The sequence below is a fragment of the Callorhinus ursinus genome, unplaced genomic scaffold (genome assembly GCF_003265705.2).
Source record: "Callorhinus ursinus isolate GAN/ISIS: 27379988/994484 unplaced genomic scaffold, GSC_fseal_2.0 scaffold52, whole genome shotgun sequence".
Classification (NCBI taxonomy): domain Eukaryota; kingdom Metazoa; phylum Chordata; class Mammalia; order Carnivora; family Otariidae; genus Callorhinus; species Callorhinus ursinus.
The window spans coordinates 7,966,509-7,975,798 of NW_027397114.1; positions in this window are offsets into that span (position 1 = coordinate 7,966,509).

Sequence of the window (9,290 nt, forward strand, 5' to 3'; positions counted from 1 at the left end):
TGAGCCTTGGTCGTGGAGAGAAGGAAAGAGGTGGGTCTGCAGGGCTGGAGCGGTGTAAGGAGGTGTCAGAGGCTCGGGGGGGGGGCGGGGGCGATCGCTGAAGACAGTACCAACACCCGCTCCCTCTCCGAAGGAACAGGCCGCCTGGTATTTTCCCAGCAGAAGGGAATGAGTTGGTAAATCTTGCCTCCTGTTGGCCTGCCCCCTTTTGTCGGCTGAGGGGCAGCCCTCCCTCCCAGGAGGCTTCATTCACCAGAGCGACTGGAGGGGACAGTCGGCTCGGGAGGGAAGCCCTCCCGCTCGCAGAAAGCTCTGGGCTCTAACCTCCTGGGCATGGGCCAATGGGAGCAGTTTCTAGACCCCCTTCTAGAAGGGCCCTCAGTTCCCGCAGCCTAGCATGTGGAAGGGGGTCACCCGTGCCCTCTCCCCCCCGCCACGTCCCCCAGGGCCTTCAAAGGAACTCTTTAGGGTGGAGCCAAGGACACCAGCCCTCAGAGATGTCACAGGGAGTATTTTTAATTTAATAGGGAATGATTAAGACACAAAAAGGCATAAAACAACACAAGACATAACCAAGTACCCACCACCCAGTTAAAAAAAATAAAACATTAATTCTCCTTTGCCCTCAGAAGCCATCTCTTGAATTTGCATATCTAGGCACTCTCCCCTCCCAGCGACAGCCCTGGGAGTTGATAGTGCGCTCTCTGGATAGGACGCTGTCCCCAGCTCTCCGAAGAGGACACACAAGAGAACAAGAATGCGGGTCCTGACCACAAAGAGACAGGGAGTAGCTGGAGGAGAGACCCCTGGCCCTCCCACCGTACACGGAGGGATTTGAGCCGTGCAGGGAGGGCGAGGGGCGTTTCAGGCGCAAAGGGTGGGCCAGTCGGGAGGCGAGAGAAGAATATGGTCTCCAGAGTGTGTAAGCCTAGTTTTCCATCTTGGTCTCCCCCACTTCCAATGAAACATCAGGCAAGTTCCTGACCAGCTCTGAGCCTCATCTGTAAAAGACTTGTAGAGAGGTTGAAATTACAGCCCGTGTGCAGTATCTGGCACAGTACCGGGATCCCACGAGCGTTTGCTCCAACCCCAGAGAGGCCAACTGGGGCTCTCACGAGACGTCTATGTCCCTCCATAATAACTTGACCTTTACAACCTGCCCATGGCCCACCCAACTCCCAACCATTATTTTTATGAGAGAATTTGCTACCGATGTGTTAGAGGACAAAGGCGGTGAGGAGGATTCATTCCTAGGGGATCCGGATAGAGATCAGATCTCCTCCTACGTCCCTATCGTGCAGGCTCCATTTAGATACGAAGGGGTGGGATTGGGTTCCTGGGGAGAAATTGAGCCTCTTCTCTTCTGCCGGGTCTAAATCCTGCAGTGCCTTGGTTACCCGCTCCCGGGCTTTGTGATTGGTTGGCTGGGGTTGGGGGCGGGGAGGTGGAGAAGGCTGCTGATGGAGCTGCAGCATCCCTTAGTCTCGGGCCCTGGGAGGGGGAAGGGAAGAGACGGAGCAGTGGAGGGAAGAGGGAGCCATTTCTCTCCACTGGCTGCAACCTCCGTGCTCACGGCTCACGTTTGCCCGGCATCCAGAGGCTTCCTCGGCCAAGGACTCCATGATGCTGGATATTTTCATCCTGATGTTCTTTGCCATCATAGGCCTGGTCATTCTGTCCTACATTATCTATCTGCTCTAGTGGCCGGCTGCTGCGTCGGGGAGCCCTCAGAACAGCTCAGGATGAAGCGGGCTGGCCGAGCATCCTGCTTTGCTGACGCACCGGTGGATTTTTGCTTCTGGTCATTATTTCGGGTATTGATTCAAAAACAAAATTGAAAGAGATCTTATTATCCTATCCTTTTTTTCCCCCCCCTCAGGTGCATTCATAGAGCCTTTCTCAGACCACTCGGCAAAGAATAAGAAATGCCAACTTCTTTCTTTAAGACCTAATTTAAAATAACGATTTTTTTTTACAACGAAAAATAAAACCCACAATGCAAAGGATTTTTAGATAGAATGGGTTGGGAGTCGTGTGCTTGGGGGGAGGGACTATTATTTCCTAGTATTTTCCTTCAAATTAGGTGCTCAGACTCCAAGTTGTCTTTTTTCTCCCCCCTCTTGGTAATTAAAGGTAAAACACATCTGTATATATCAGCAGAGTGGTTTGCAATTATGCTTCCATAGTTGCATTAATTAATCAGTGGCTCATTTTCACTTGAAGATGAAGTAGCTAATGAAATGTACTGGGGAGTGGGGTCTGGGGGAGACGTCCATCCTTTCCCAGCTGTGGGGTTTGGTGGTGAGGAGAGAGGAACGAACTCATTTGTTGGTCCATAGCCAATACAGGGTTGCTGAAAGCGTCACCGCTATTCCCATCTGAGCCTTGTTTCTCGGTTTCCCACAGCTCCTGGTCTCCAGTCCAACCAGAGGCCTCTTAGCAGCAGCAACCGTCCTGCTGCCCAGCAGACCTCTTCCAGAGCCTTCCGGATATGGTTAACCACTGGCGATCAAGGGGCTTTTTGAGCTCCGAGGCAGAGGCCCTCAGCTGGGACCTCAGGAATTCGTGGGCATGCCTGGCAGATGCCGTGTGCGTTCGAGCTGTATGTAGATAGAGGGTGTTGAGGACACAGAGCTGAAATGTAGACTCATTAAAGTTACCATGGAGAACTGGTCAAATACTCATCTTGACAGCCTTTCTTTAGGTATAAGTGCAACATATGATGCTAAAATATGTTCTTTCCTTTCCCTCTCACACGCAGGGGGTCCCTTGTAAGTTCAAGAGCACATCTATCTTTGTCTACGAAGTGGTCACCTTGTCACTGTCTTACAGACTGCAGTGTGAGCTTGTATGGTGGCCCTTTTGTCTCGCTCTCCAGCCAGAAGGAACTTGTCATTGGAATTTTTAAGATTTATCATATTTTTTCCCACTCCATACCCCACCTTCTCATTTCAAGAGAGAAATGGTTATATGGTCCTCATTCTTTGTGACTGGCTGAATTGTAAATTATTGAAATAGGGTAGTTATACCTCATCTTACTTGTTATTTGGGGGGGAAAATCTCTTACTCCCAAATAAATGTTTTTTATGTTGTCAAGTGTTCCTTGTCTGTAAAAAAAAAAAAAAAAACCAAAAACCTTTCAACATTTTTTTTGGGGGGGGTCCAATTAGGGTTGAGGAAACCATATATTGTGGAATTCAGAGTAGACGTGGGCCCCAAATCTGTGGTAACTGTTCCATTGAAAAGTCCATCATAATTGTTCTACATTTGATTTGCCTTTCTAGCTTAAAAATAAACAATGAGAAAGATTAACTTAATAGTTTTTATTTATATTGTATTCAATTTCCATGTCTTAAAAAGAAGTAAAATTGAGGCACTACAATATATGATCCAGTTAAAATGGAAAACTTGCATGTTAAAATTCTGGCCAAGAAAAAACACTGCTCTAGAAGCATTATCTTGGTAACAAATGAATGACCTTCATAAGTCATTTAACCTTCAGGGCTTCTGTTTATTCTGACAAATGAAAAGGTTGGACTACAAAATAATTACTTGTTTACTATGTTATTATTTATTAAATTTTAACTTAATTTTAATTTTAAAATTCCCCTTTCCATTTTAAAATTCTACAATTCTAGGGGTGCCTGGGTGGCTCAGTTGTTAGGTGTCTGCCTTCAGCTCGGGTTGGAGTCCCAGGGTCCTGGGATCAAGCCTCGCATCGGGCTCTCTGCTCCGCGGGAAGCCTGCTTCTCCCTCTCCCACTCCCCCTGCTTGAGTTCCCTCTCTCGCTGTGTCTCTCTCTGTCAAATAAATAAAATAAAATAATCATTTAAAAAAATTCTACAATTCTAGGATGCATTATCTTTGGAAACCACACCTTTGAGAGAATTCCTATGGAACAAACTTTTAATAGTTCACCTTTTCTGCTCTCTCCACATGACATTTTATAATGAAAACTCAATTGCAAAACTCTTTTTTTTTTTGGCACCACCAACCACACTGTGAGGAGAAAATGACAATATTTATTTACTCCAAATACGTGGCAGTGACAATTTGCCTAAGCTCTTTAGTGGATATTAACACGAGCAGTAAAACGCCTATGTGGTGGTATGTAACAGCAGGAGGCGATCTGACAGATAGCTAATGTAGGAGGCATGGGTCTGAACAGTAATACATTCAGGGATGATCTTCAGTTATCTGGGGAGTCCTCGACATGACATTTCCCACTACAACATTCCTCTGACTCTCTGGCATAACTTCGTGTTTCAAACTAAAATTTTTTCTACTGTAAGGCGAGTGTCAGTGTTTTGGAGGGGTCCAAGGTACACAGTTAATTACAGTAGTATGGATCTTCAAGTTCTAGTCTCTAACCAAGTTCTCTCTGAAGTTCTTTTATGAGGTCAAGGCTCTTTAGGCTGTATACATGCATAGCTGAAACCACTAAACAATTCCGTGAAAACAAGCAGCCCGTTTCAGTTATACCCCATCGATACATATCACTGGTATTGCGTGCAATGGAAGGACACAGAAAGAGTGCCCATATTACTTGTGAAATATTATGGTTTTAAAAAATAAGTGATTACGTTTTGGAAGAAATTTTAGGACTTTGTGGACATGCTATAATATGCCAGCTTCTAATAGAGTTTTATGGCATTCATCATTTCAGTATTTTTTTAATTTCACATTTAAACTATTTGTATACTGGCAGATATTGGCATTTTCATAAGAATAAAACACTGGAAAAAGTTACTTCTGTAATATGAAGTTTTGTATAAATTTTACAAATCTGTCGTAAGGCAACCCTGTCCTATAGAGTGGGTATTGTACTTGGCCCGCACCAACGCAATAAAAACATCTCTAAATAATTGTAGGTTACTTAGAAAAAATTATTGTGGCAATACACTAATTCCCGCTTTCTTGACAAAAAAAAATAGAGATTTGTATGGGAAAGTGATGTATTTTATTTCAGGAGAAAGAGGATATATTTTGGGAAATGGTTAAATAATGGAAAGATAAATGTTACTAAGTTTTGAGCCACCTAAGACTCATTGTTCTGGGTATACAGAATCAAATCCAAACTTGTTGAGTTTGCAACTTGGCATGACATGATTTATTAAATTTCAGAAAATGTGTTTGCTTTTAAAGGGCTTAAATTAGCATTCTTCAGACTTCAAATCCCCTGAAAGTATCATTTTAATTTTAAATTACTCAAAAAAAGGGAATTTCCCTTAATAAAAGACTTAAGCATAGTTGAAGTAGAAAACTGTCTTTGTGGGTGCCTGGGTGGCTCACTTGTTAAGTGTCTGCCTTCGGCTCAGGTGGTGATCCCAGGGTCCTGGGATCGAGCCCCGCATCGGGCTCCCTGCTCCGCAGGAAGCCTGTTTCTCCCTCTCCCACTCCCCCTGCTTGTGTTCCCTCTCTTGCTGTGTGTTTCTCTCTGTCAAATAAATAAAATATTTAAAAAAAAAGAAAATTGTCTTTGTAAATTACATACTTTGGCTTTATCACACTCCAAATATTTGCTAAACCTAGAATGACCTCTTCTAAATTAGTTTTGCTCCCATCAGTTTTAAACAACCAAAGTCATATATAAAAGAGGAAACAGAAAAAGCCATTGACACAACTCCCATTATGAACTCAAATATGCTAAGGCAGATACATTTAGACATATTTAAGAATTTCTTTGTTCTTAGAGAAACAAATCTTGGGGTGCCTGGGTGGCTCAGTTGTTAAGCGTCTGCCTTCGGCTCAGGTCATGGTACCAGGGTTCCTGTGATAGAGCTCAGGACCTGCTCCGTGGGAAGCCTGCTTCTCCCTCTCCCACCCCCCCTGCTTGTGTTCCCTCTCTCGCTCTCTCTCTGAAATAGATAAATAAAATCTTTTAAAAAAAGAAAAACAGATCTTGTGGTCATGGAAAATTGCAGGTAATCCACAATATTTAATTACATATTTTGTTCTTTGAAACTGATGTTAAACTATGATAACTGTAGTATTTGGAACATCAATTGCTTGGGAATTTGGTCTCTGAGTTAAATAGCAGAATAGTATACTGTTCTACTTACAGATTATTGTTCAATTTATGAGCTGTTGCTAGTAAATGAAATTATTTAATTAACATATACTGTAATACTAAGCATAAATATACAAAGATATGAAGCTAATTGCAACATTTTTTTTTTAAGATTTTATTTATCCATTCGACAGAGACAGGAACAGAGAGAGAGGGAACACAAGCAGAGGGAGTGGGAGAGGGAGAAGCAGGCTTCCCGCTGAGCAGGGAGCCCGATGTGGGGCTCAATCCCAGGACCCTGGGATCACAACCCAAGCCAAAGGCATACGCTCAACAACTGAGCCACCTAGGCACCCTAATTGCAACATTATATTAAGATGTTTTGTGTTTTGATCACGGTAGAGCTATAACTAACAGCTTAAATAAAAATAAGTTCCTCCAGGGGCTCCTGGGTGGCTCAGTTGGTTAAGCGACTGCCTTCGGCTCAGGTCATGATCCCGGAGTTCTGGGATCGAGTCCCACATCAGGCTCCCTGCTCAGCAAGAAGCCTGCTTCTCCCTTTGACCCTCCCTCCTCTCATGTACTCTCTCTCATTCTTGCTCTCTCAAATAAATAAATCTTTAAAAAAAAAAAATTCCTCCATAAGAAATAAAGGAATTATACTCAATGACTTGCATAATAACAAACTCTATACAAGTTAGAATGTTTCTAATTTAAACTTTATTAATATTAATAAATAACAAATTAAATAAAATTTAGCAAATATTAATATTTAGGTATCAAAGACATTTTGCCATAAATACAATACTTGAAAAATAATGCATATTTTTCACTTTTGTACATATCTATAAGAAAGCCTTTCGGGGCTAAACTATTTTTTTAAGTCTCTGGTTACTTGAAGAATTTTCCAGAATTATATTTGCTCTCTTGATGAAAAAAAATTGTGTTCTTGGTACTTCAGCACTTTTTATTTTAACCTAGAGAAAACTATCCAATACAGCTGTCTTTCAGGTCATCTTTTCTATCTTAGTGACATTTCAATAAACCAAGGAGCATATGTCCATAACCTGATTTCTTACAGGTTTCACTGCTACCTGCTAGTGGAAGTGAAAAGAAATCTCGAATCATATAATTGAGTACTATTCACTTAAAGACATTGACTCTCAAGTAATAATCACACAAAGAGGTAAAGGTTTGTTTTTTATTAACATAAGATGGTTCTCCCCATTGCATCTTTCCCTGCACACCTCCTGCTTGCTCTAATCTCCACTTTAAGGTGGACGACTATCCTGGCAATAAAATCTTTGTTCTTATCGGAAGAACAGGAAGAATGAACTAAGTCATCAAAGCACTGGAAAAGTGTGAAATAAGGTGTCTACTGTTCATGCTACGGAGAGCAACCTGATAAGCAGCCACTTGAACTTCTGGAATGATTAAACCACTTCCCGAACACAGTAATTTACTGCCTGCATTGTGAATACGATAAAGAAGTTAAGGGACCAGAAGGGCATGAGAAGGAATTATCAAAAAAAATGTTAAGGATAGACGTTCCATGGTTTCTTAAGGTATAGAGTATTTATCACAAGATATAAATTTTAAATCAGTTTCTAAGAAAAGAAGTGTCCTTAGTTTATTGGTATGGTGTGTGTGGGTGTTTAGGAACAATGGTAAGATAAATATAGTGAGGAGTCATGGGGCTTGCTTCCTAGTAGAAGTAAAAATCAGCCTCCAATGAAAGTCAAAGGAGACTGAGGGAATCACTATCAAAAGGAAAAAAAGAGCTAGAAGACCAGGTCAATCTTTAATTTAGAAAAGAGATAGGATAAATTTTATCTGACCTGTTAGCAGCCCACGTTGTTGTTATGACTGTTCTGAAGTTGGTTAGAAGTGGACAATCTCCTAGGAATTTTAGGCTATGCATTTTGCCAATACTCCTTCTTTGGTGGTACTATGAGTGTCTATTCTGTCACTTATTGATGTTATCATTGATACCAGTGATAACAATATGTGCTTTTGCAAGTTAATCTCCCTCTTAGACATTTGATATCACACTTTATTCCTGATGATAAATGCATTTGGCAAAAAACGAAACAAAACAAAAACAAACAAACAAACAAAAAGCAGGCTGCTGAATTGAGGAAATTGCAAGTTTGGTTTCAGTGTTTTTATCTATTGATAACTGAATTAAGAACTTGTCAGTTTACTTTTTATTGGTAGCAAGACGATATCCTTTATCTACTGCACCCAAAGAATGAATTTGATTTTTTTATGTTCCAAATTTTGGGAGAGGGTGAGATAATAATCTCACAATTATCCAGGATAATATAATAATATGTTTAAAAAATTTTATAGCAGCAGTCATGTCTGTTCACGTGTATAAGGAGATTCAAAATCTGGGTCAAAAACATGTTAAGTTAAACCATGCTTCTTTTGTAAACCACTGGGGGGACTTAGATAATTCAGGGAAACTTCACAAAGCCAAATTTCTTTCTCTAAGAGAATGAAACAGTATCTACTGAGTGAAATACTGAAAATATTCAGTTTACATTAAAATTTTAATTTTTCCTCTACTTTTCTTCCCCCTCCCCCAAATAATCAAATGGGTACAACTGTTAACTTGGAATCACCAGTGTTTTGATAAATAAATGGATTAGGCTTTTCAGAGCATGTACAGGAGAAAGAGTGAAAGAGGGAGAAAGAAAGGCTAAAATCAAGGTATTATTTTGTATTCTGGTATCTGCCAATTTTTAATCTTTATAATTTAATTGTGGGTGAATTCTTAAAATGAGAGGAAGAAAATGAAACCAGGAGAAAAGCAAGAACTTTGTTTCTGCATGAATATGCAAATACTAAACTCCAGAGAAAAAAATTCCTGCCCCCGATGAAATTATAGTTGGACGATTCATCAGGGAAAGGTAGTTAATTTCTGACATTTTAAAAACGAAGGTAAGTGCTTTTGCTACTGAAATATAGTAACATTTTGTTATCACAATTTATATTTCTCTCAAAAGTTTCACTCTTCCTGAATCCTATTAAACTCTTGCCAAACACTTGAGAATTTCCCACAAATTACACAATTTACATTCCACTTCTGTGGGTAATTTCTATATTTTCTAGTGCTCCTTTCCTTCCTCAGCTGCAGAGGTGAGTTAAAGTCAAGGGCTTAGGAAAAGAAAGCCAGCCTCTGAGAAGTCCAGTGGGAATGGGTATGTCTTCAGCAGAAATAAAATGATCAAACCCAAGGAGAAGAAAATGGGAGATCCAGGAGGGCCCCAGCATG